Here is a 27,525-nt window from a genome sequence, read left to right as displayed (position 1 = left end):
TGTGTTATCTTTTTTATTCCTAGCAGAGAAGTCATATACAAATTTTCGTAGATTTGGCTTCAAAAATGCTCGCATAATGAAATATTTCCATAAAAACTTTCGTCTAGTATTTCATCCGCGTATGAGTTGAATTTCAAAAAACAATGAAACACGTATTTTTTATTTCCAACCGAGAAGTCAGATTCAAATTTTCATAGATTACCTTTAAAATGCTTTCATAATGAAATATTTTCGTAAAATATTTCATCTTCTATTTCACGCCATTAGGGTGAATTTCCAAAAAACACTGAAATATATTTGTTTGTTATAAAAAGTTAAATACGAATATTCATAGATGTTGCTTTAAAATTCTTTAGTAATTCTTTTATAATGATTTATTTTGAGAAACAGCTTTCACCTTCTATTTCACCCCCATAGAGGTTAAATTTCCAAAAATTCTGAAACATGAATTGCTTTGTTTATGACCGAAAAAGCAAATACTAATTTTCGTAGTTCTTGCTTCAAAATTGACTTAATAGAGACATATTTTCAAAAAACCTGTCATCCTCTTTCTCACCCTCTTAGGGATAGAATTACTAAAATTTCCTTCTTAAAAGACGTCTACTATATAAGATCAACATCCTCTCCAAATTTCAAGTGTGTGTCATGAGCGGTTTGGGGTGGGCAATGATGAGTCAGTCAGTCAGGATATTGCCTTTTATACATAAAATTGTCTGGTTTCACGTTAAACTACACCTTATGTACTAGGTACACTGTGATAATCAGTGACTTGCATCTGTAACAGATGTACAATTTGGAACCTAGGGGATGTTGTCTAGTTCTGTTAAAATTCCACTTCCCGTGGGAAGTGTGACTGGGCCACTGTTGTTCTCTATATACATAAATAATTTGGCCGACTGGGTCGGCAGAAATTTGTCGTTGCTTGCTGATGATACCGTAGTGTACGGTAAGCTATCGAAGTTGAGTCACTGTAGGAAGATACAGGACGACTTAGACAAAAGTTCCAGTAGGTGTGATGAATGACAACTAGCCCTAAATGTGGAAAAATGTAAGTTAATGCGAATGAGTAGGAAAAACAAACCTGTAATATTCGGGTACAGTATTATTAGACCTGCTTCACACAGTCAAGTCGTTTAAATGTCTGTGCGTAAAGTTGCTAATCGATGTGAGGTGGAACGAGCATGTGCAAACAGTGGTAGCGAAGGCAAATGGTCGACATCGGTTTAATGAGAGAATTTTAGGAAACAGTGGTTCACCTGTAAAGGAGACTGTATATAGGACGCTATTCTTGAGTACTGCTCGAGTGTTTGAGATCTGTACCAGGTCAGATTGAAGGAAACACCGACACAATTCAGAGACGGGCTACTAGATTCGTTACCGGTAGGTTCAAACAACATGTAAGTGTTACGGAGATGTTTCGGGAACTCAAATGGGAATCCCAGCCGGGAAGGCGACGTTCTTTTCGAGAAACACTATTGATAAAATTTAGAGAACTGGCATTTGAAGCTGACTGCCGAACGATTGTACTGCCTCCAACAAACACTGAAGAGACAAAGAAACTGGTAACCAGCCTACAATTGTGTGGGACCCCCGCCAGCAAGCAGAAGTGGCGCCACACGACGTGGCATAGACTCGACTAATGTCTGAAGTTGTGTTGGAGGGAATTGACACCATTAATCTCACAGGGTAATCCGAAATCTGTAAGAGTACGAGGGGGTGGAGATATCTTCTGAACAGAACGTTGCAAGGCATACCAGATATGCTCAATAATGTTCATGTCTGGGAAGTTTGGTGGTCAGTGGAAGTGTTTAAACTAAAAAGAGTTCAAACGGTTCAAATGGCTCTAAGCACTATGGGACTTAACACATGAGGTCATCAGTTCCCTTGATACACAACTACTTAAACCTAACTAACATCCATGCCCGAGGCAGGATTCGAAACTGTGACCGTAGCAGCAGCGCGGTTCCGGACGGAAGCGCCGAGAGCCGCTCGGCCACAGCAGCCGGCCTCAAAAGAGTGTTCCTGGAGCCACTCCGTAACAATTTTGAACGTGTGGGGTGTCGCACTGTCCTGCTGACATTGCCCAAGTCCGTCGGAATGCACGATGGACATGATTGGATGCAGGTGATCAGACAGGATGCTAACGTACGTGTCACCTGTCAAAGTCGTATCTAGACGTAACAGGGGTCCCATATCAATCTAGATGCACAGTCCTCGCATCATTATAGAGCCTCCACCAGCTTGAACAGACCCCTTCTGACATGCAGGGTCCATGGGTCATGGATTCATGAGGTTGTCTCCGTACCCGTACACGTCCATCCGCTCGATACAATATGAAACGAGACTCGTCCGGCAAGGCAACATGTTTCCAGTCACCAACAATACAATGCCGGTTTTGACGGGCCCGGGCGAGGTGTAGAGATTTGTGTCGTGCAGTCAGCAAGCGAAAACCCATATCGATGATGTTTCGTTGAATGGTTCGCACGCTGACATTTGTTGATGGCCCAGCATTGAAACCTACAGCAATTTGTGCAATGGTTGCACTTCTGTCACGTTGACGATTCTCTTCGGTCGTCGTTGGTCCCGTTCTTGCAGGTTCTTTTCCCAACACAGTGATGTCGGAGATTTGATGTTTTACCGGGTTCCTGATATTCACGGCAGACTCTTGAAATGGTGGTACGGGAAAATCCCCACTTCATCGCTGCATCGGAGATGCTGTGTCCCATCGCCCGACTACAACACCACGTTCAAACTCACTTAAATTTTGAAAACCTGCCACTGTAGCAGCAGTAACCGATCTAACAACTGCACCAACGACTTAGGCGTTTCCGACCGCGGCGCCGTATTCTGGCCGTTTACACATCTCTGTATTTGAATACGCATGCCTGTACCAGTTTCTTTGGCGCTTCAGCGTACAATGCGTGTAAGGACCACTAAGATAAGATAAGAGAAATTAGCATTCATATGGAGGTGTACAGACAGTCGTTCTACCCTCGCTCTATTTGCGAGTGAAACAGGAGGGGAAATGACAAGCAGTGGTACAGGATACTTTCCGCCACGCACCGTACGATGGCTTGCAGCTTATGTATGTACATGTAGCTGCAGAAGTAGATACAGCTCTGTTCATCAAAATGACATATAAAAATGGAATCTGAAATACTGCTTATAGTTCGTACGGAGCATCTTTGCAACACGCTCGCGATTTTGAATATGCGGAAGAATGGATAAGTTTCTAAGTTGAGAATGAGACAAACATCTTTCAAGGTCTAAACACAGTCATGTAGATGACTCATGTCAGGCCCGATCGTTATAGAGGGTGGCCAGAAACAGTCTGAAGAGCGTTGAATGGTGTTTCAGGGTAGGTTGTACTGAGAAATAATTCTTAAGAAAAAAATTCTATACGTTGCGTCTTTTCCGATTTAATTAGCATTGGACTAGACAATCAGGCCGTTGCGCGCGAAAATTCAAGCGGCTCCCTGGATACAAAAATTAGTGTCAGTTGCTCTCACAGCATATATGGTAGAGTACGAGACTGCTCAACCTTTGGCTCGGGTCAGATTCTCGCTATGGTCCAATGTCCAAGTTTTAATCACTTTCTTGTTCGGTTTTAGAAAACCAAACGAAGAATATGCTCGGCGATACCTTCTCTAGTGGGCCGCTTGTGTTTGCGAGCGCCAAAGTGGTTAACTTCAATATTAATTATACCGGAAACGACGCAGCGTATCGAATTTTTTTGTTAAGAATTATTTATCAGCACAACCCACCCTGCAACACCCTTATAAGCTTTTCAGACTGTTTCCGAACACGCGGTGTACAGCAAGAAGACACAAAAAACTACAGTGCTAAGATAAAGCGAATTTGTGTTGGCCCTGCTTCAGATGACATAGACATAGGATCAGTTGCGATTTTTATTAAGGGTACTTGTTATTAGCTTCAAGTGTACCAGAAGGAACTTAGTCACGTTTAGATGCAAACGTGTAAACAATCGAAAATCTTGAGATAATGACGGAGAAAGTCATGAGAGCCTCACACGGTTTTTTTTTTTACTCCACAACAGCAGATTTCGGCTGGCATCCCTTTCAACTTTAACACATTCCTCTCATATTTTAGAGAAAAACTAATGGTATCGTTGATGTGAGTTGTATAACTGTACTCGTCTTTTCAATGATTATCGAATGCCGTTAAAAAGTGTATTGTTCCATTTAAAAATCGTAAATTCTTCAGTATCCTGGGTGATAAAGAAGTTGAGAATATTAACCACGCAATAAAACCAAGTCCCCCTCTGGATACTATGACCAACCGAGAACCTCATTTCGACATCTTCAAGCTTCCAATAAATAAAAAGTGTGTTACGTCTTTCGCATCCTACCATGTATTTCGCAGAAAATTACAATGAAAATTAAGGCGTTTTCTGCGCTGTATGTAATGTAAAATTTTATTTATGCACAAATGACAAATTAATTTGCTAACAACGGCGAGTTACCGATATCGTATATGTATGCCGCGCGGGCACATTGTGATATCCATAGTTCCCGCTCGTTATTAGCGTTCCTGGCAGCAATAGCTTCTCGAGCGGTTTGTCGCGTGCAGGGCAGGTCTGTGGGCCAGCATTTAATCCCTGTAGCAACTAAGAAGCACTCTCGAAGTGACGGGATGTGGAGCTGTGTGTTTGACAGCTAATGGAAGTAAACGCCGTGACGTCGTGGCTGACAGTATCCTTGGCCCGCTGGAGAAATTTGCGTTTTTGGTCACTGCGGGTTCGTTGCATCGAGTGTCGGCTGGGACCGTGAAGATAGCTCGCTGAAAAGCTACCTTTGTGCAATGCACGAAATCCAAAGTGTTCTCGCCACTTCAATTTGCAATAAGCCTGTTTACACTGTGATGCCGGATTGGGTTCCTCTCTGCCAGTTTCAAGAACCGTGTGTAGGGGCATCTGGTGAATATATCGTTGGTTACTGATTCTTGGCAAACTCGCCGTAACACCTGCTTGATGGAAGCCCTTTGTCGAGCGGTTATCGAATTACGCTTCGATCTGCAAGAAATTATGGTAAGCGCCCGATTACCGTGCACATACTATGTTCTGTCGTGCAGTGGCTATTCTAACTCGTCAGCCTGATTATCTATCGTGACATTTAATCACCTTTATTCACAAATAATTTCAATTATCTCATTCTCGCTACGTTTCTGTGAATATGTGTGACTAAACTGGTGGTGCCCGAGCTGTTTGACAAAGTTTGTCCGCACCTCAAATTAAAATTTATAGTTTACTTTGGAATCGTGTGCCTCATGCGCAACGTTTGCCTTTTTCAAGTATATTTACAGTGTCAGTTTATGTTGTCAATACAAATTCGTAATTAGTGGTTCGTATGCTGCACGACAGCTTGGTACATCTGTTGTTTATATTGTAGGTCCAGCTAATAAGGTCTGGTCCCGCATCTCGTGGTCGTGCGGTAGCGTTTTCGATTCCCGGCGGGGTCAGGGATTTTCTCTGCCTCGTGATGGCTGGGTGTTGTGTGCTGTTCTTAGGTTAGTTAGGTTTAAGTAGTTCTAAGTTCTAGGGGACTGATGGCCATTGATGTTAAGTCCCATAGTGCTCAGAGCCAACCAATAAGGTCTGGGTACGATAAATGCCTTTACTGAGAGTTACTGCCTCACTATTGGCTATCGCTATCCACACTTAAGTGAAGGAAGAAAAATTGCTTGGCTCTGCTACTCCCACTGGTATCATATTTCGAATTTAATGTTGTCAGGATATTCCGCTTGCTTGGAACCAGTGGTCTTCTTTCTTATCTGCAAACAGTCACGTGATAGTGGATAGCTGACGTCAATGACCTGTTAGCGATTTTCAGTATTTTTTGCAACTTGTAATATGGAATATGCAGATTAATTTTATCCACTTGTGATCTGATTAGACCTCTTTGCTAGGCACCTATCAAATATTTTTGAGTTAATGTTGTTGTCTAAAGGAATTTTTTAAATTTCATTCAGAATTTCTGAAAGCTATGTAATGTCTACCAACAGTTGTGTTGTTAGAAATTAACGTAATTAATTCGGGTGTAGCTGCTCAGGTTGTCTTGCATCTTCTTCTGTTATTTAATAAATTGGTTTGTGTTTTTAATAAATATGTTAATAAATTTCTGGCACAGTATCCTTCCACTCAACACCAGCTCCCTAGCACATTGCAATGTGCAGCCGATGTTTTACGCGTGAATGCCTGAAAATAACTGGAATTATGTCAGAAATTTTATTCCTATTCTGATGTTATGTATCGCGTCGCTCTTTGTTTTTTCGTCTTTTCAAGCTAAACAACAGTAAAGATAAACCACAGTTCTATCTTGGATCCCAGGTAAAACAACTTTGTCTTTCTCGAATTTTTATTTCTTCTGTTCTCGGTGTCTATGGTCATTTTAGGTTACTCATCTGTTTCGGTACTTCGAACCTATTATTCATGTGATCCCTACAATTTCTACCGCACTAGTATTTTTTATTTTTTCTGGGTACATAGGTACTAACATTCCCAGACAGGCTACTTACTTTACACGGTAAAATAAACTTTATTGTTAACTTCAGATCCAGTGCAGGGACCACATACGTATCAGCTCCCGCTGTATCATCCTGATTTACAATAAACGTTACCATCGACAGTAAACAGATATTTCACTAGTCTTTTGAAACTTTCAGCACTACACGTAGCAGCTAGTTTTTATATTATTACCAGTAACAACTTCTACAGCGCCGGTAGAGAGGGAACTACGAGAAAACAATAGATCCTCTTTGGAAAAGTGTCAGGATTTTTTACCAATCTGGTCAAGCCGTTTGCAAAACCCAAAGAAAAAGAAGGCTGAGGTATTTTAAGGGACCATTTGTACGAAATAAAGACGCGAATGCTCGTAAGAAATATTAACGAACATTGCATGTTGTTCACTTTCGGATGTAACTCTAACGTTACCAGTATTTTCGATTAAAAAGTGCGTTAACACACAGTGTGTTTCCTATTTGTCTGATCTCCAAAAGTTTGCTTCCCGATTCTTGTTGACTTATTTTTATTTTCCGTTTTTTCATTAGTCAAGGCAAGTATCCTTAGCTAAATCCGTTATACCTACGTGGAAATCGTACAATAATTTTAAATGTTTTTTCTCATATATTTTATATTATGAATTCTCTGTTTTTATGATTAATGTTTGTACCAATCTGTTTTCGGTGTGGTTCAATAAACCAAGTCGAAATAAAAAAATATTCCTATTTCCTAATAATATGTGCTAAGTAGTTATTCCTTGATGCTCCTCCGCAACGGATGCGGTGAAAGTGAATATTCGTGGATCAGAGCTGAAAGTAGAAGGAAAATTTTGTAGCAGACACTTGCATGCAAAAGAGCCTTTTTGCGTAATTCTCTCGTCTACCTTTAGAAACTCCACACGCCGCTTTTCCCCAAGCGACTCTGACAGGCGATTAGCATATTATTAGAAAATTTGCAAGTAGAACTTCTCGGTTACTTCTTAAGTCTTTTTGTAAAAGGGGACTAAGGCTAGGATGACGGTCTGTGTGTTCTACTTCGACACTGCCGCGAGCTTTGAACTGAAGTACTGAGATTTTATGACGGCTGTTGTTGGTGATTTAAAGAGAACAACGGAAAGAAACAGGGTAACTGACAACTTTGACAAAAACTGCGAGACTCTTGGTACAAATTTTGGGAAAGATTTGTTGTAAGCACTATTCCGAATCTTGATTCATGTAAAACGCAGACGAAACAAAAAACTTTAAAACTGTTGTACATTTACTTCCAAAAAGACTACATATCCCGTAGTATAGTGATCAGTTACGTATGCGGTCCATTCACACTAATGTCACCACCCCCAAAGTTCGACGTCAACGCGCAATAACCACTCACGTCGGATGGCCGCGGGAAACATTACAGTCGTTGTCGTAATGCGTAAACGAAGTTATTTCTTTGACGTACAAAAGGGCATCATTATTACATCTACATCTAGATGGTTACTCAGCAATTCACACTTAAGTGCTGACAGAGGGTTCATCGAACCATTTTCATACTACTTCTCTACAATTCCACTCTCGAATGGTACGTGGGAAAAAGGAACACCTAAATCTTTCCGTTCGAGCTCTGATTTCTCTTATTTTATTATTATGTTCATTTCTCCCTACGTAGGTGGGTGTCAACAAAATATTTTCGCATTCGGAAGAGAAAGTTGCTAATTGAAATTTCGTAAATAGATCTCACCGCAAAGAAAACCGCCTTTGTTTCAGCGACTACCACCCCAACTCGCGTAACATATCAGTGACACTATCACCCCTATTGCGCGATAACATGAAACGAGGTGCCCTTCTTTGCCCTTTCTAGATGTCCTCCGTCAATCCTACCTGGTAAGGATCCCATACCGCGAAGCAATATTCCAGCAGAGGACGGACAAGTGTAATGTAGGCTGTCTCTTTAGAGGGTTTGTCGCATCTTGTAAGTGCTCTGCCAGCAAAGCGCAGTCTTTGTTACTCCTTCCACCCAATATTATCTATCTGGTCTTTCCAATTTAAGTTGCTCGTAATTGTAATTCCTAGGTATTTACTCGAATTGACAGCCCTTAGTTTTGTGCGATTTATCGTATACCCAAAATTTATCGGATTTCATTTAGTACACATGTGGATGACCTCGCACTTTTCTTTGTTTAGTGCTAATTGCCACTTTTCGCACCATACAGAAATTCTCTCTAGATTATTTTGTAATTGGAATTGATCGTCTGTTGATTTCACTAGACGACAAATTACAGCGTCATCTGAAAACAATCTAAGGGGGCTGCCAAGATTATCACCTAGATCATTTATGTTAATCGGGAACAGCAGAGAGCCTATGGCACTACCTTGCGGAACGCCAGATATCACTTCTGTTTTACTCGATGATTTACCGTCTATCACTACGAACTGTGACCTCTCTGAGAGGAAATCACGAATCCAGTCACACAACTGAGACGATACTCCATATGTACGCAATCTCATTATCAGTCGCTTGTGAGGAACGGTATCAAAAGCCTCCTGGAAATCTAGGAATATGGGATCGATCTGAGGTCCTTTGTCGACAGCACTCATTACTTGTGTTGCACAAGAACGATATTTTCTGAATCCGTGTTGATTAGGTATCAATAAGCCATTTTCTTCAAGGTGATTCATAATGTTCGAGTGCAGTTTACGCTCCAAAATCCTACTGCAAATTGAGGTCAGTGATATGGGTCTGTAATTCAATGGGTTACTCCCATTTCCTTTCTTGAATATTGGTGTGACCTATGCTACTTTCCAGTCTTTAGGAACTGACCTTTCGTCGAGTGAGCAGTTGTATATGATTGCTAAGAAAGGCGCTATTGTGTCTGCATACTCTGAAAGGAACGTGATTGGTATACCATCTGTACCGGAAGGCTTGCCTTTCTTAAGTGATTTGAGTTATTTCGCAACACCTAAGATATCTGCTTTAATGTCACTCATGCTAACGGCTGTTCTTGTTTCGATTTCTGGAATATTTACTTCATCTTCTTTCGTTAAGGAATTACGGAAAGCTGTATTTAGTAACTCCGCTTTAGTGGCACCATCATCGGTAACATTTCCATCGCTATCGCGCAGTGACGGTATTGACTATTTTTTGCCACTGGTGTATTTCACATACGACCAGAATCTCTATCGGGTTTCTACCATATTTTGAGACAATCTCGCACTGACGTCCGGACTTCGGGCCAAGGGTGGAAGCATTTCAGAAACGCCCGCTAAGTTTGTAAACAGTCGCCCTCCGGCGTGGTTAAAATGTACCGAGCATGGCAAAACAGCGTTATCCAAAACTAACGCCCAGGTAACTTTGGTGCAACACCAGCTATAGACGACAGGAGTGAAGGACGGCTCCAGAGACGTGTATGGGCAGATAGTGTGCAACTGTTGAGCAACTGACCACACAGAGGAACCAGTTTGCTACCAGCGGTGTCAACTCGAAGAGCGTTCAGCGAAAATTACTGCGTATAGGCCTCTTTAGCAGGTGCCCGGTTGATGCAACCACGGTGACTGCTGATCACTGACCGATCGAGGTGGCGCAGAGGCTAGCACACTGGACTCGCTTTCGCGATGACTTATTTAGGTTTTCCGTTATTTTCCTAAATGGCTTCAGGCAAATAAGGGGGTGGTTCATGTGACAAAGTGCACGGCCGATTTCCTTCTCCATCCTTCCCTAATTCACGCTTGTGCTACGTCTCTGATGACCTACCTGTCGATGGCACGTTAAACATTACTATCCTGCTCCTCCTCGTCCTCTGCTGTTCATTACACGTCAGTACCTATACTGGACGCCCACCGAGTGGCGATAGGTGAACTTTTCTGACGAAACATGTTTTATGCCCCAAAGGACAGGTGGTCGTTGGCGTCTACGGCGTGAAACGTCTGAAAGCAACACACTTCAATAATTATCGAAAGGGTCCAGGCCGGTGGAGTATTATGGACTGGGAGATGTCTTCATGGCATTTCCTGGCTGATCTCGTGACTCTGGAAGGCACAAAGAATCAACACAAGCATGCACCTGTCCTTGAGGAGCACGCGCACCCCTGTGCACCCCTACATCCTGTGTGTTTTTCCTCGGCACGATGGCATCTACTAACAGGGCCATGCAACTTGTCACATAGCTTGCAGTATACTCGTACGTGCGTGGTTCGAAGTGCGACAGGATGAGTTTATCGTACTACCCTGGCCACCAGACTTCCCGAATTTAGACCTAATCGAGAATCTGTAGGACCACATCGATCGCGTTGTTCGCGTCAAGGATCCTCAACCGAGAAACCTAGAGCTGCTGGCATCGGCAGTCGAGTCGGCATAGCTCTACATCGCTGTCGGTATCTTCCAGAACCTCATACACTCGCTTCTTGTACGTCTCGCAACTGTTCACGCTGCAAAAGGTGGTTATTCAGGTGAAATGGAACACAGAATTTATCTACATCTACATTTACATTTATACTCCGCAAGCCACCCAACTGTGTGTGGCGGAGGGCACTTTACGTGCCACTGTCATTACCTCCCTTTCCGGTTCCAGTCGCGTATGGTTCGCGGGAAGAACGACTGCCGGAAAGCCTCCGTGTGCGCTCCAATGTCTTTAATTTTACATTCGTGATCTCCTCGGGAGGTATAAGTAGGGGGAAGCATATATTCGGTACCTCATCCAGAAACGCACCCTCTCGAAACCTGGACAGCAAGCTACACCGCGATGCAGAGCGCCTCTCTTGCAGAGTCTGCCACTTGAGTTTGCTGAACATCTCCGTAACGCTATCACGCTTACCAAATAACCCTGTGACGAAACGCGCCGCTCTTCTTTGGATCTTCTCTATCTCCTCTGTCAACCCGACCCGGTACGGATTCCACACTGATGAGCAATACTCAAGTGTAGGTCGAACGAGTGTTTTGTAAGCCACCTCCTTTGTTGATGGACTACATTTTCTAAGGACTCTCCCAATGAATCTCAACCTGGTACCCGCCTTACCAACAATTAATTTTATATGATCATTCCACGTCAGATCGTTCCGCACGCACACTCCCAGATATTTTACAGAAGTAACTGCTACCAGTGTTTGTACCGCTATCAATATAATCATACAATAAAGGATCCTTCTTTCTTTGTATTCGCAATACGTTACATTTGTCTATTTTAAGGGTCAGTTGCCACTCCCTGCACCAAGTGACTATCCGCTGCAGATCTTCCTGCATTTCGCTGCAATTTTCTAATGCTGCAACTTCTCTGTATACTACAGCATCATCCGCGAAAAGCCGCATGGAACTTCCGACACTACCTACTGGGTCATTTATATATATTGTGAAAGCAATGCTCCCATAACACTCCCCTGTGGCACGCCAGAGATTACTTTAACGTCTGTAGACGTCTCTCCATTGAGAACAACATGCTGTGTTCTGTTTGCTAAAAACCCTTCAATCCAGCCACACAGCTGGTCTGATATTACGTAGGTTCTTACTTTGTTTATCAGGCGACAGTGCGGAACTGTATCGAACTTCTTCCGGAAGTCAAGGAAAATAGCATCTACCTGGGAGCCTGTATCTAACATTTTCTGGGTTTCATGAACAAATAAAGCGAGTTGTGTCTCACACGATCGCTGTTTCCGGAGTCCACGTTGATTCCTACAGATTAGATTCTGGGTTTCCAGAAACGACATGATACGTGAGCAAAAAAAATGTTCTAAAATTCTACAACAGATCGACTCAGAGATATAGGTCTATAGTATTGCGCATATGCTCGATGACCCTTCTTGAAGACTGGGACTACCTGTGCTCTTTTCCAATCATTTGGAACCTTCCGTTCCTCTAGAGACTTGCGGTACACGGCTGTTAGAAGGGCGGCAAGTTCTTTCGCGTATTCTGTGTAGAATCGAATTGGTATCCCGTCAGGTCCAGTGGACTTTACTCTGTTGAGTGATTCCAATTACTTTTCTATTCCTTAGTCACTTATTTCGATGTCAGCCATTTTTTCGTTTGTGCGAGGTTTTAGAGAAGGAACTGCAGTGCGGTCTTCCTCTGTGGAACAGCTTTGGAAAAAGTTGTTTAGTATTTCAGCTTTACGCGTGTCATCCTCTGTTTCAATGCCATCATCATCCCGGAGTGTCTGGATATGCTGTTTCGAGCCACTTACTGATTTAACGTTAAGACCAGAACTTCCTAGGATTTTCTGTCAAGTCGGTACATAGAATTTTACTTTCGAATTCACAGAACGCTTCACGCATAGCCCTCCTTACGGTAACCTTGAAATCGTTTAGCTTCTGTTTGTCTGAGAGGTTTTGGCTGCGTTTAAACTTGCAGTGAAGCTCACTTTGCTTTCGCAGTAGTTTCCTAACTTTGTTGTTGAATCACGGTGGATTTTTCCCGTCCCTCACAGTTTTACTCGGCACGTACCTGTCTAAAACGCATTTTACGATTGCCTTGAACTTTTTCCATAACCACTCAACATTGTCAGTGTCGGAACAGAAATTTTCGTTTTGATCTGTTAGTTAGTCTGAAATCTGCCTTCTATTACTCTTGCTAAACAGATAAACCTTCCTCCCTTTTTTTATATTCCTATTTACTTCCATATTCAGGGATGCTGCGACGGCCTTATGATCACTGATTCCCTGTTCTGCGCTTACAGAGTCGAAAAGTTCGGGTCTGTTTGTTATCAGTAGGTTCAATATGTTATCTCCACGAGTCGGTTCTCTGTTTAATTGCTCGAGGTAATTTTCGGATAGTGCACTCAGTATAATGTCACTCGATGCTCTGTGCCTACCACCCATCCTAAACATCTGAGTGTCCCAGTCTGTATCTGGTAAATTGAAATCTCCACCTAAGACTATAACATGCTGAGGAAATTTATGTGAAATGTATTCCAGATTTTCTCTCAGTTGTTGTGCCACTAATGCTGCTGAGTCGGTAAAAGGAGCCAATTATTAACCTAGCTCGGTTGTTGAGTGTAACCTCCACCCATAATAATTCACAGGAACTATCCACTTCTACTTCACTACAGGATAAACTACTACTAACAGCGACAAACACGCCACCACCGGTTGCATGCAATCTATCCTTTCTAAACACCGTCTGTGCCTTTGTAAAAACTTCGGCAGAATTTATCTCTGGCTTCAGCCAGCTTTCCGTACCTATAACGGTTTCAGCTTCGGTGCTTTCTATCAGCGCTTGAAGTTCCGGTACTTTACCAATGCAGCTTCGACAGTTTACAATTACAATACCGATTGCTGCTTGGTCCCCGTATGTCCTGACTTTGCCCCGCACCCTATGAGGCTGTTGCCCTTTCTTTACTTGCCCAAGGCCATCTAACCTAAAAAAAACCGCCAAGTCCACGCCACACAACTCCTGCTACCCGTGTAGCCGGCTGCTGCGTGTAGTGGACTCCTGACCTATCCAGCGGAACCTGAAACCCCACTACTCTATGGCGCAAGTCGAGGAATCTGCAGCCCACACGGTCACAGAACCGTCTCAGCCTCTGATTCGGACCCTCCACTCGGCTCTGTACCGAAGGTCTGCAGTCAGTTCTGTCGACGAAGCTGCAGATGGTGAGCTCTGCTTTCATCCCACTAGCGAGACTGGCAGTCTTCACCGAATCAGATAGCCACCGGAAGCCAGAGAGGATTTCCTCCGATCTATAGCGACATGAGGGAACACATGCAGATGGGTGCACCCTGTACCCTTCATGGCATCCAGAAGGACCCTTTCCACATCTGGAATGACTCCCCCCGCTATGTACACGGATTGCACATTGGTTTTCTTCCCCTCTCTTGCTGCCATATCCCTAAGGGGCCCCATTACGCGCCTGACGTTGGAGCTCCCAACTACCAGTAAGCCCACCCTCTGCAACTGTACGGGTCTTGCAGACTGAGGGGCAGCCGCTGGAACAGGACAGGCAGCCATGTCCGGCTGAAGATCAGTATCAGCCGGAGACAGAGCCTAAAACCAGTTCGTCAGACAAACTGGAGAGGCCTTCCGTTCAGCCCTCCGGAATGTCTTTCGCCCCCTGCCACACCTCGAGGCGACCTCCCACTCTACCACAGGTGAGGGATCAGCCTCAATATGGGCAGTATCCCGGGCAGCCACAGCCGTAGTCCGATCGGGGGATGCGTGGGACGAGCTGGCCGTCCCCGACAAACCCCTGTCTGGACCCCCACAGTGATGCCCATTGGCAACAGCCTCAAGCTGTGTGACCGAAGCCAACACTGTCTGAAGCTGGGAGCGAAGGGATGCCAACTCAGCCCGCATCCGAGCACAGCAGTTGCAGTCCCTATCCATTCTAAAAACTGTTGTGCTAAGAACGTCTGAACTAATCTACAGACAGCACAAACAATTCGACACAAAATTTAAACAGTTATTAAAATGCAAGATATCCTAGTAAATGCAGTAATGCTGCTACTTGCGCACTGCTGACACACTGCTCGACGGCGGAAGGAGACTACGCGATTTTACACTATTCAAGTACTAAAACGCGATGCTGCAACTCTCAAATACTATAATACGCCCGAATTTAATGAATTAAACAATGCAAGTACCGAAAAACACGTAAAGAAATTAAGAATTAAACTATGAGGCTACTAAACTTCTCAGTCAGAAACAGGTAACCAAGACAAACACAGTCCAATAGTCTTAAAACATGTTATCGTTATAGGAGGTTGTAGAGATTTTGTCTGCTACGCGGGGATTTTAAAACTAAGCATAAATGAGAAAACAATGAATGGGTTAGTGAAACACAGTATTATGCAAGAAAGACGTACAGACGTACTGCGCGTTGCCAGTCGTCTTGGAATTCAACATACACTGCCTGATCAAATTGTATTGACGCCAATTAGTGGACATTAAAGGGGGGGGGGGGGGTGGCTACGACGTCAAACGGGCCGACTTGGAGCAGGTGAGGCATCACAGGACATTGAATTTCCACTGTCTATACTTTTACAAATAAATTCATAAAACTTTCTCAGTATGACCAGGAAGAACTCAGGATTCGCACTCATACCAGTGGAGGTTAAAAAACATAACAAAATATTTTTTTACATGTGACTTGATCATTTTGTCACTTGCTATTGCCTGCATTTGATGCTATAGGTATACTTTTCTTCATAAGTAAGAGAGATTCTTCGATGAATTTTGTGCAGCCTACAAACCATGGTTCAAATGGATCTAAGCACTATGGGACGTAAAATCTGAGGTCACCAGTCCCCTAGACTTAGAACTACTTAAACCCAACTAATCTAAGGACATCACACACATCCATACCCGAGGCAGGATTCGAACCTGCGACCGCAGCAGGCGCACGGTTCCAGAATGAAGCGCCTGGAACCGCTCGGTCACAGCGGCTGGCCCTACAAACCATACTTGCAGGTTTATGAAACTCTAGACTTTTCCAAATCTGTTAAAAACTGTGGTAAAAATTGAGATAATTAACTATAAAATTTAAGTTTTTTCTAAACGTAAAGTTTAAAACGTATCAGCTCATTTATTTTTTCATAAATTAAATAAATTTTAGAGTTTCGTACATCTGTACGTATGGCTTGTATGCTGTGCAAAATTCATCGAAGAATCTCTCTTACTTATGAAGAAAACTGTAACTACAGCAACAAATGCAGTCAGTAGTAAATGAGAAAATGATGAAATTACACAATTAAAAAAATTTATTTTGTTATGTTTTTGAATTTCCACTGGTATGAGTGTGAAATCTGAGTCCTTCCTGGTCATGCTGACAAAGTTTTATGAATTTATTTGTAAAACTGTAGACAGTGGAAATTAAAATGTCCTGTGGTGGGTCTCCTGTTCCAAGTCGGCCTGTTTGATGTCCTACATCCCTTAATGTGGGGTGTGTTCACTCTACGCCTACCTCTGCTCTGCTGGGGATACTTTCAGTGAGGTGTCTGGATGTCTGTGCAGGAATGCCAGCCCATTCTTTTCCAGAGTCGAAACCAGAGACGGTAGTGATGTTGGACGCTGGGGTCTGAAGCGAAGTCGATGCATCTCGAAGATGTTCCAGTGGATTCAGGTTGCGACTGTGGGCACGCCAGTCACCACCCTACCGTAATGCCACCTGCTCCGTACTTTACTGCTGGCAGTACGCATGGCGGCAGGTGACGTTCTCTAGGCATCCACCAAACCCAGACCGTTCCATCGGGTTGCCACAGGGTATAGCCTCATTCACAATTCCAAATCCCTCGCTTCCAGTCGTCGCTCTTCAGACCATCTGAAGCAGTGCTTATCACGGACTACAGATATGAGTAGCTTATGATAAGCTGCTCAACTGATATACCTCATCTTTTTAACTCCATACGTTCAATCGTTACGTTAGCTGGATTGCTGGTGGATCTCGTGAGTGATTATTTCCACTGATTTCATGCGATTTTTTTATCACCACCCTACGCATTGCTCAACGGTACATGTCCGTCAGTACATGAAGTTTTCCTGGTCTTGGTTTAGCTGCGATTGTTCCCTTCGCGTCACCACTTTTGACATCAGCAGAAGTATATTTGGACAGCTTTAGAAGGGTTAACATCTCCCTGATGGCTTTGTCACATCCGGTGACTAGTCCAAGTTTGAAGTCACTGAGCTCTTCTGAACAACGCGTTCTGCTGTTACCGCTACTCTAATGACGCCACTACACTCCCGGCCTCCATATATACCGTCGGATCCGCCTCTCGTAATACCTAGTGTTCAATTCCGCATTACACAGAGGTGTCCCGATACTTTTTATCAGATAATGTATTTATGGTAATACCGCAAACGGAGAGGTATGTTTGCATGTAATTTTCCACCAGTAATTTGCGTTAACGCGCCACGCTAAGGCCAGTGAGAAACACATTGGCAGAAGTAGTCACGTTTGTGAAAACTGGCATCCCAACAAATCCGCGGCGTTTTGAACCGGTGGTATCGTATTTATTTTCAGTTTCACGTCTCAAAGAACTATGTGTCTAAAAACACTGTTAAGCCGAAAACGTAATTTTGGAATTTATGCTACATTAAATCCTTAACTCACCTTACGGCGTGTGGCCGAGGGTGCTTCAGCTACCACTAGCATTGCTCCATTCGGGAACCGGTATTATCGTGTTTATTTTCAGTTTCACGTCTCAACCAACTGTGTGTCTAAAAACACTTTTAAGCCGCAAACGTAATTTTGGAATTAATGCTGCACTGAATGTGTAACTCACCTTACGGTGTGTGGGCGAGGGTACTTCAGCTACCACTAGCATTGATTCATTCGTGAATGACGAACTCCACGAAAGACTTACACTAAAACTTCGTGTAATATCAGATTTCGTCTTACTGAAAACATAGCCAGTGGTAGCACTTTTCACTGGGGGTGACGGCTGCTTGCACATTTTCCAGGTATTCCTGCGTTTGGCGCTGGTGTTTGTGGCCTAATATCACATTCGTTTGAAACATTGTAAATTGCTTGACGTGAAATATGACAAAATGTAGCACCTTTACTAGTTGGCCGAAATTAGGCAAAAAAAAAAAAAAAAAAAACTGTACCAAACGTATCATAACCTAAAAATTATCTGATTTCCAACACTTAGAGATACTAGCGGAAACAAGTCAAAACTTCGACAACTGGCTATGTTTTAAACTAATTAAATGACACGCGAATTCATATTATAAACGTAAAAGTATGTTTGCCTGTTATCTTTTCATAACTAAACCGCTGAACCCTTTTAAACGCAGTTTGGCGGGGAGATAGCTTGAACGCTGAGGAAGAATACAGGCTACTTTAGAAAGAGTACATTGCAGGATATTTATTGATTTGAGGAATATAAAACAAATTAGGGAGAAATATTTACTTTTTGAAAAAGCTGTTTACTCTTTGACGTTTGAACATTATCGTATTTGCGAGAATGCTTTTATTGATTGATATGTTCTGCGTAATACGATTCGTCGTAATGAATGCAATGTTTATACAATCCCAAAAGTGTTTAATCGCTACTTGTATTATTAAACCTGCAAGCAGCTCTGTCTGTTACGTTTTCTCGATTAAACCGCTGAACCGACGTCGATGAAATTTTGTTATAGATAGCGTGAACTCTGAGGAACTGATCAACTTACACTGTTCACAAGAGGGTGAATTAGAAAATGTAACATTTGTTTACATCAGGAAACATAAACCTTTTTGCAAATTAATAATTTGTTGCATAATACACATGTTATGTAATGTATACGTTGGAGCAGTTAGGAGGAGAGCACGGCATGAGCTATGGTTACGCGAACAGGCAGAAACGTGAGGGCAGCTGACCTTATGGAATCTACAATAGCTTACTTATCACTTCTCATCATAACAAAACTACCGACATAGCAGCGCAGGCGCAGGTAAATAGCTATTAGTAATATATCAAGTGGTTATAATATTTTCTGAGTGCTGCAGTTCTAGCTGTATACCTTCCAGGACGCTGAAACATCATAAGTGCGTTAATTAATTGACGTGCTCATGGAGTATGCTAGAAAATATTAGTTGCACTTCTTGCCACCAAATGATGCTGTAAGCAATCAGTATGTGAAATATCTCCTGTTTTGACGTCAATACGCTGTTTTTCTCCTGGCAACAAGTGTTGATTTATTTCATGAAGTCGGTGTAAAGGGTTAAGAAGGTGAAGCTTTCCGTAGAAAACGCAACGGCTGTTGAGAAGAAAGACCGTGCACTGCTCGTAAAGTTGTCTTACCAGAAGGGCAGCGATAGCAGCGCTTCCTTGCGGGAATATCGCCGATAGAAACATCTGTGATGGGGCTCCATATCAACAAATGAGCTGAAGAATATGATAAAAAAATTTGAAGAAACAAATGAATTAGATGGCGTAGCATGGAGAGGGGCTTCTTGACGAAGTTGCTGCAGCAGATACCTCAAATTCTGCAACATTGCTTGAGTTACGCTATGGGAAATATCTCTGCCCTCGTCAAAAATTCGAAAGATTTTGCGGCGCATTTTACACCGATACCCCTACAAGATTCAGAATGGACACCGAGTGAAGCCGTAACGTGGCCCTTTGATTTCTGGCAGGAAATGAAATGGATAACATTTGGCTGGGGAATATTCTTTGGACAGATATCAGTAATTTACCTGGAATCTTCCTGATTGAAGAATAGCATACCACGATATATCACTTTGTTTACATCATGTATGCTGCGTTACGGACGTAGTATGTTTCTGATCGGCCTGTATCAGTGACATGGTGCATGTTGTGTGCAGCGATTCGCTAGTAAACGTGCCAGAACCTCCGCGTTTCATCGTACCGTCCCTTTTCAGGCACCCACGCCATACTATGACTGCTTACAGCACCATATTTTCACCTGGTGGCAGAAAGTGGAACTGTTACTTGTTTCAGCATACATCGCGAGCGCACCGATTAATGAAAATACCATTCAGCGTCATGGGATATATACACCTCACACTGCAGCACTCGGCACTCAGTTTAATTATGACCACCTAGTACACTGGTGACTGAAAACATTATGTCCACATACATAACAGAGTGTCGTCACCTTCGGAAAGAAACACTGAGCGATTCCACTTGGCATGGATTCGACAACTGCTTGGTAGGTTTCTGGAGGTCCGGACACAGGTAATGCAGTTCCCGTAAATTATTGGCCAGTGGTCTGTAGCCGCCAAATTCGCGTCAAATAGCGTCCCAAATCGGTTCCACCGTTTTCAGATATGACGGATTTGGTGGCCAACCAGTGTTATACGATTCTGGGCCTGTGAATGGACACCTATTCTCTTGAGAGATATCTTCATTGTTGGACAAGACATCAAGCGTGGAAGAACGAAGCTGCTGCGCTGTAATGTTCACGTAGTCCACAGTGGTCATGGTATCTTCGATTACTATCACAGTTCCCCAGAATCCCTGGGTGAATATTCCCTACAACACAATAACGGCCTGTACCAGTGACATGGTGCATGTTGTGTGCAGCCACTCGCCTGCATTAGGGCGGATCCAGACTCGACCTTCAACCTGCTGAAACAAGCAACGTGCTTCATCCGACCAGGCATCACGTTCGCATTGATCCTCGATCCAATCTCGATGATTCAGTGCCCACTGCGCGGGACGCTGTGACCGAGCGGTTCTAGGCGCTTCAGTCCGGAACCGCGCTGCTGCTACGGTCGCAGGTTCGAATCCTGCCTCGGGCTTGGGACTGATGACCTCAAATGTTACGTCCCATAGTGCTTAGAGCCATTTGAACCATTTGAGCAGTGTTCACTGCCATCGTACTTTACAGCGCCGTTTGATGAGCAGGTAGGGCCCACTTGCATCAGAACGCCTTGTTCAAGAATATACACTGAACGGTATGCTTGTGCTTGCACCAGCATTATATTTTTTGTCGTCAGATCTGTCACAGGTCACTGCCTATCCTGCTTTACGGAGATTACAAGCGTCCGATATCCCCGTTCTGCTCTGACGCGTGGGCGTCTAGCTCCTTGTCACCTGCTTGTTGTTTTCTCTTTTCTTAAACCACTCTCCACAGATCCTCACGACCGTAGCACGAGAACAGCCGTCCAGCTTCGCCGTTTCCGAAATGCTCGTTCCCAGGCACCAGACTGAACAAATTCCTGTTTGTCAAATCCGCTAATGTCAATGAATTTTCCCCGTTTTCTGCCAGAATCGGCGCTAGAATGTTTTTACATTCATCTCTGCTTCACTTATGTACAGCCGTGTTCAGAAAAAAAACAGAACACCTTGAACTACTAGAGATAGGACGTACATATTCACAGGATATGTACATTAGTATGTTCTGCAGAAATGTTTAGCATTTCAGTCACCTCGGTTCAGCATGTATACTGTTGCCTATTAGGCGAGGGGCCGCAATGGAACCTGATAACTTGCTCCATGTATGATGGCATCGAAGTGTATAAGGCGTGAATAGGTTCCTCTGGTATAGCCATCCACGCTGCATTCACCTGCTTCCAAAGTTCACCTGTTGTGGTTGGCACTGGGTCACAGTGCTGCTCTTGTCGTTTCACCACATCGCACACATTTTCGGTTGGCGACAAGTCTGGTGATCTGGTGGGCAAGAGCAAAAAGCTGACATCCTTTGACACCAAGGAGGTACGTGTCCGTGCAGAAACATGTGGCCGTGCATTGTCTTGCTGAAAAATGGCGTCTGGGGTGTTGTGCAGAAAGGGTCACAGAAAGTCATTCACTTAGGGCATACTAGTCACAGTGCCCTGGTCACGCACCAACTGTGGTTTCTGGTTGGACCTAATAGCACTTCACAACATAAGGCCTTGAGTTGGCGCCGTATGTCTTGTGTACATGAAGTCACTTTGATGCCTCTCCTCCTGCCGGCGGGGAACCAAAATGCTGCCATCACTTTCAAACAAACAGAACATGGACTCGGCCGAAAACAGTATCTGATGGCATTCCTGTCCCGAGTGACGCCATTCTATTCACCACTACCGTGAAGCACGTTCCTGCGCATTTGTCAAAAGTAGGCGGAGAATTGGACGACGCGCACGTAACCCATGGAGCAATAAACGACGTCGGGCTGTCACTCCTGATGTGTTACACTGTTTCACAGTTGCGCCATAGCCAAGGAGGTCGCAGATATGTCGCGCAGTGCCACTCGGATGAGGAGCCGATCTTCTCTAGATCATTCTTAAGTATGTATCGTGCACATTAACACCCATACGTTACTTCTTTGGTAAAGGAACGAGAGGTATTTTCCATTTGACTGTAGCCCCCCCCCCACATCCCCCCCCCCCACACCAATGCCCCGATGTTTGTTGTGATCCTTCTGCTAGAATGTCCTGTATGCAACAACAAAGCTTGTCCGATATTACATAAACTCGAATTTTTCCCACTAGTCAACAGTGCGGCACTGTACCAAACACCTTCCCGAAGTCAAGGAATACATAACCTGGCTGCCATCATTTCTGCCCTCTGAATGTCGTAACATTACACTGCTCTGGACTATTTATGAAAAAACATATGCGACGGCCAGGTACGGAGGATAACGAGGTCCGTGACGGGGCAGCGCAAGCGAGATCTGACAGGTGGCCGCAGCTCGGAGCACAACTGAGGCGGTGGCTGTGGCGGGCCGACCTGCAGACAACACGATCTGTCTTGTGTTCTGTCCAAAGCGATCAGCAGACAGACGGCGTGACTAACGAAGCAGCTGAGGAAATTGCCAGTTCCAACGAAGTAAGTGTAAGAACGAAAAGAAAGCCGATAATCTGCGTGTTTACTCGCCAAGCTGTGCAGAGCAACTGTACGCTTCTAGGCGTGCATACAGAGAATGCTGGTTTGCCTGCTACTCAAGGGGCAGCAGTGCCTTTACGGGTAGAACGTCATGCAGCTCCGTTATCTCTGTACTCTTTCTCACACGATTTTGCAAAATCTAAATTTAGGAAAAGGACAGGTTGCTACTCACCATAAATCTGACCCATTGAGTTGCAGACAGACGCAACGAAAAGACTGTTTACCCATTATAGGTTCTGGACAAACCATTCTTCAGCAAGAAAAACACACACACACATTCACACAAGCAAGCACACATCACGCACACATGACCACTACCACCAGCAGCACCGACCTGAATGCATTAGTGGGTATTATTATGGTTTGTGTTGAAACGTCCCCTTAGAAAAATCATAAATTACTGTGCTGGTAAACTTCTACGTTATTTGATACAGAGACAGCTGAGTAAAACTGAACGTACTCAGACATTACTCTCTTTACTTATTCTGATCATCAATAAACTGACACACAATATTTTTAGCGCAACGCAATCTGACTTTCAATAACCCTGCAAAAGAATGGCCCTGACTAACAATAACCTATACCTTTCTAGAATCACTCACCTCACAAAAATCTTCGTTACTCGAACTACTGCAATACAGCAAGGGCCAATACTGCAAGCTAAATAAAAGATTCTGACTACGGAAGGCACTAACTAATGATAGGCATAGTTTCAAATGAAAGATTTTGATAAAGAACAAACAATGTATTTACCTTAATAATGTTCAATAGTCATCATATATATAAGTCTATGATATCCAGTCTTACAAATTTCCTCTTTCTGACGGACACACGTCCATATCGTCCACTCTTAAAACTCTGGCATCTCTGTCCCCACATCCACCACTACTGTACTGGCGGCTCACCTCCAACTGCACAACGCTACGTGCTGTTCACATCCAACAGCCCAACAGTACACAAGCGAATATTCCAACAATGTGTGTAACCAGCCACAGACTGCACACAGCACAGTCAGTGATTTTCATACAGAGCGCTACGTGGTGTCACCAACATAAAAACCTAAACAGCCTACTTACAGTGTTCACCCTTGAACTTTATAACGGCTTGCACTCCCACTGGAGAAACTTTCAGTGAGGTGACTGAATGTCTTTGGAGGAATGCCAGCCCATTCTTACTCAAGAGCCGAAACCAGTGAAGATAATGGAGATGGAAGTTATGGGATGGACCGAAGTAGACGTTCTAAATCATCCCAAAGGCGTTTTATTTAGTTGGCTGAGCAGGCCAGCCCATTGCGGAACGTTGTTGTCTTTCATTCCTGTAAAGTGTGTTCATATCATTACGCATTTAGCGTTTTCTTAAGCGCAGCAAGGGACCACTCAATCTAAACACGGAAAACACTTCCATGCCGTAAAAGCATATACTCCGTACTTCTGTGTTGCCATTACACATGATGGCATTTAACGTTCTCCAAGCATTGGCCAAACCCAAGCCATTCCACCGGATTGTCGCAAGGCAGAGAGTGATCAATAACTCGAGTCATCCACTGTCCAATGACATCGCTCCCTACACCACCTCAGGTGTGGTTTAAAGCTGACTAGGGAAATGTGTGGCTTTGAGGAACTCTTTAGCTCGCTACGCAGTCATTGTGATAGGTAGAAAGCTGGCAGCACTTTGAAACTCACGAGTGATTCCCTGCCGCTGATTTAATGCGATATTTTACAATTACTCTCTTCAATGTTCCACTGTCCCTATCCACCTGTACATCAGATCGCTCTGGTCTTGGCTTCGGCGCGGTTGTCCTTCGCGTTTAAGCTTCAGAACCACATCACTAACAACCAATGTGGGCAGCTTTAGAAGGACCGAAATGTCACTGATGGATTTGTTGCTCGTGTGACATCTAATGAGGAATTCATGGTCGAAGCTAACGAGCTCTCCTGACCAACTCACGCTGCTATTACTGCTTCTTATTGTCCGCCTGCTTAGCTGGATGGTAACGCGCTTGCCTACCGTGCAGAGGGTTCGGGCTCGATTCCCGGCCTGGCCGGAGATTTTCTCCGCTCGTAGACTGGCTGTTGTGTTGTCCTCATCATCATTTCATCCTCGTCACCGGCGCCCAAGTCGCCCAGTGTGGCGTCGACTGAAATAAGATTTGCACTTGGCGGCCGAACTTCCCGGATGGGGCCTCCCGGCCAACGATACCATACGCTCATTTCATTTTTTGCTTCTTATTGACAACACAATACTCCGCGTCACCAGCCGGCTCCGCCTCTCGTGGTGTCTAACGATCAGTTCCGCATTACTCAGGGGTGTCTGGATACTTCTCGTCATATACGAATAGTGTAAATGAAAGCATATTCACAGACGAAACTCGTAGGAGAGGTAGGGTCTTGGCAAGACGAAGAGACTGAGCCTGTATAACACATGAAAAGGCAGTCTGTTCGGATGTTAACACATTTCAAAAATAGACGAAAATTCAAAATCATAGAAAAATCGTAACTTTGTGTACAAAAGCAATACCGACGTCTCGTCTCCTATGGATCATTTAAAAGCTAATCATGGCACAGAATTTTTTCTCAAGAGTTTTGCACTTTGAATGTAGTATGTGGACATTAAGTTGGGAATGTGGGTCTCAAAGGGAGCGTGCAAGGGATAAGCCCCTGCAGTCGCACTATGCTCTGTGCCCTCGGTGGCTCAAATGCCATGTAAGCAGGAGATCCAGGGTTCGAGTCCTGGTCGGGACACACATTTTCAATTGTCCCCGTTGATGTATGTTAACGCCTGTCGGCAGCATAGGGTCTTGATTTAATTATCATTTCGATAATTTTTGTCCACAGTCGCGATGTAGACCTTCCGAAGGGAGTTTCAGACTTGTTATATTTTAGCGATGTTTGCATCTGTATTTATACAGCCACTTCTGATCACAAAGAAGCGACCAACAAGATCACAAAATAATGAAGTCCGTTTAAATACTGTTGACTGTACTCATTTGAAAAAAATCCCTTCGCCTTTTAACTAAAGCAGCCTAGACCAAATACTGATTCTCGATGTAAGCTAAAACCACTCTGAAAACTCGAAATTAATAAATTCATAGCTTCTCTGCTATGGACCCCTAAGACATATAGTAAGCTGTGACTAACTGGAACCAAAGAAAAAAGGAAGCTCTCGAAGTCATGTACGAGCAAACACAGAATTCATGTATATTCCTATACAGTAGATTTTCGGTCTCCAAATGAGTCATAATGTGCTAGAAAAATACGTGTTCCTTAATTCAGCAACAGCTTAAGGGAACCTATTTAGGCTTCTACTTATGAGCGTCTGTCAGACAGACCTCCTTAAAACGAGAATGATCTTCAGCTTTTTTCCAATCACTTGGCTGCACCAGGAACTTACGATAAATATTGCTCTTCCTAAAGTAGAGTACTTTCTTCGCTATAATCACTGTCACCAAGGGTCCGACGTTTTTGATCATTGTTTTCCGCAAAGACATGTCGAAATATTTGTTGTAAGACTTTTTTGTAGTTTTTCACTCTCATTCATATCTTCGTTCAATTTTGGATGTTTATTTTTACTGGAACATCACAGGTTAATGAAAGTGCACCATAAGCCAGTACAAATGTGAAATGCTGGTACATTAATAACTGGTGTGACCACCAGAATGTTGAATGCGAGCCGTGCACTGCACTGCGTTGTACAAGTGCCGACTGTCAGTATATAGGAAGGCGTTCCGTGTCTGTTGCCCTTGGTCGGTCAATACAGGGACGGCTAATTTTGGTTTTGATGACGCATTCGCTGGCGTCCGATGACGTCCATTATGTGCTTCACTGGACACAGATCTGGTGATCCAGCGGGCCAAGGTAACATTAACATTTCGACACTCTGTACTGCTTACTGGGTTACAACAGCGGTTGTGATGGCGGGCGTTATTCTGTTGGAAAACACCCCTTGGAATGCTTTTCATCAGTGGCAGCACAAGAGGTCAAATGACCACACTGACTTACAGGTTTGCTGGAGTTATCCAGGCGTAGGTCCAGTGCATCTAGCACGCAGGCGGGTTGGTTGCAGGACCTCAAATGGTCTTCTTCTAACCATCTCTTGCCCATCACCACCGGCACCAAGGCAGAACCAGCTTTCATCAAAAAACATAAGAGATCTCCAACCTCTCCTTCCAGAAGCTCTCGCTTGGCACCCCTGAAGTTGCAAATGGAGGTGGATTGGAGTCAGTGGAATGCATGCTACTGGGAGTCAGGCTCCGAGCTGTCCTTGAAGTAACCGATTCGTAACAGTTCGCTGCGGCACTGTGGTGCCAACAGCTACTTAAATTTCTGCTACTTACCTAGTACGATTCGCCAGAGCCATACGCTGAACATGATGGTCTTTCATCTTGGTAGTGGCACGTGGCTGTCCGCAGCACAGTCATCTTGTGATGGTACATTCTCGTACCACGACTGCCAGCAATTACGTACAGTGGTTAAATTCATGCCAAGTCTTTCTACAGTATCGCAGAGGGAAGGTCTGCATTCTCGTTGTCCTGTTACACGAGCTCATTCAAAATCAGTGAGCTGTTGATTATGGGTTGATAATGGCGTCTTTGTCACATTAAAGACATTCTGGACTAACGTCAACTCACCACATCCAAGCCAGCCGCTGTGGCCGAGCGATTCTACGCACTTCAGTCCGGAACCGCGCTGCTGCAACGGTCGCAGGTTCGAACCCTGCCTCGGGCATGGATGGTGTGCTGTCCTTAGGTTAGTTAGGTTTAAGTAGTTCCATGTCTTGGGTACTGATGACCTCAGAT

General features: G+C 43.9%; 1 long non-coding RNA gene across 1 annotated transcript in view; it reads left to right on the top strand.

The window, feature by feature from the left end:
* LOC126203371 (uncharacterized) overlaps window positions 1-27,525 on the top strand; it is a 593,071-nt gene that overhangs the window by 151,583 nt on the left and 413,963 nt on the right. The gene's annotated exons all lie outside the window — the stretch shown is intronic.

The sequence above is a fragment of the Schistocerca nitens genome, chromosome 9 (genome assembly GCF_023898315.1).
Source record: "Schistocerca nitens isolate TAMUIC-IGC-003100 chromosome 9, iqSchNite1.1, whole genome shotgun sequence".
Lineage (NCBI taxonomy): Eukaryota > Metazoa > Arthropoda > Insecta > Orthoptera > Acrididae > Schistocerca > Schistocerca nitens.
This window is presented reverse-complemented; position numbering and strand designations above follow the sequence as displayed.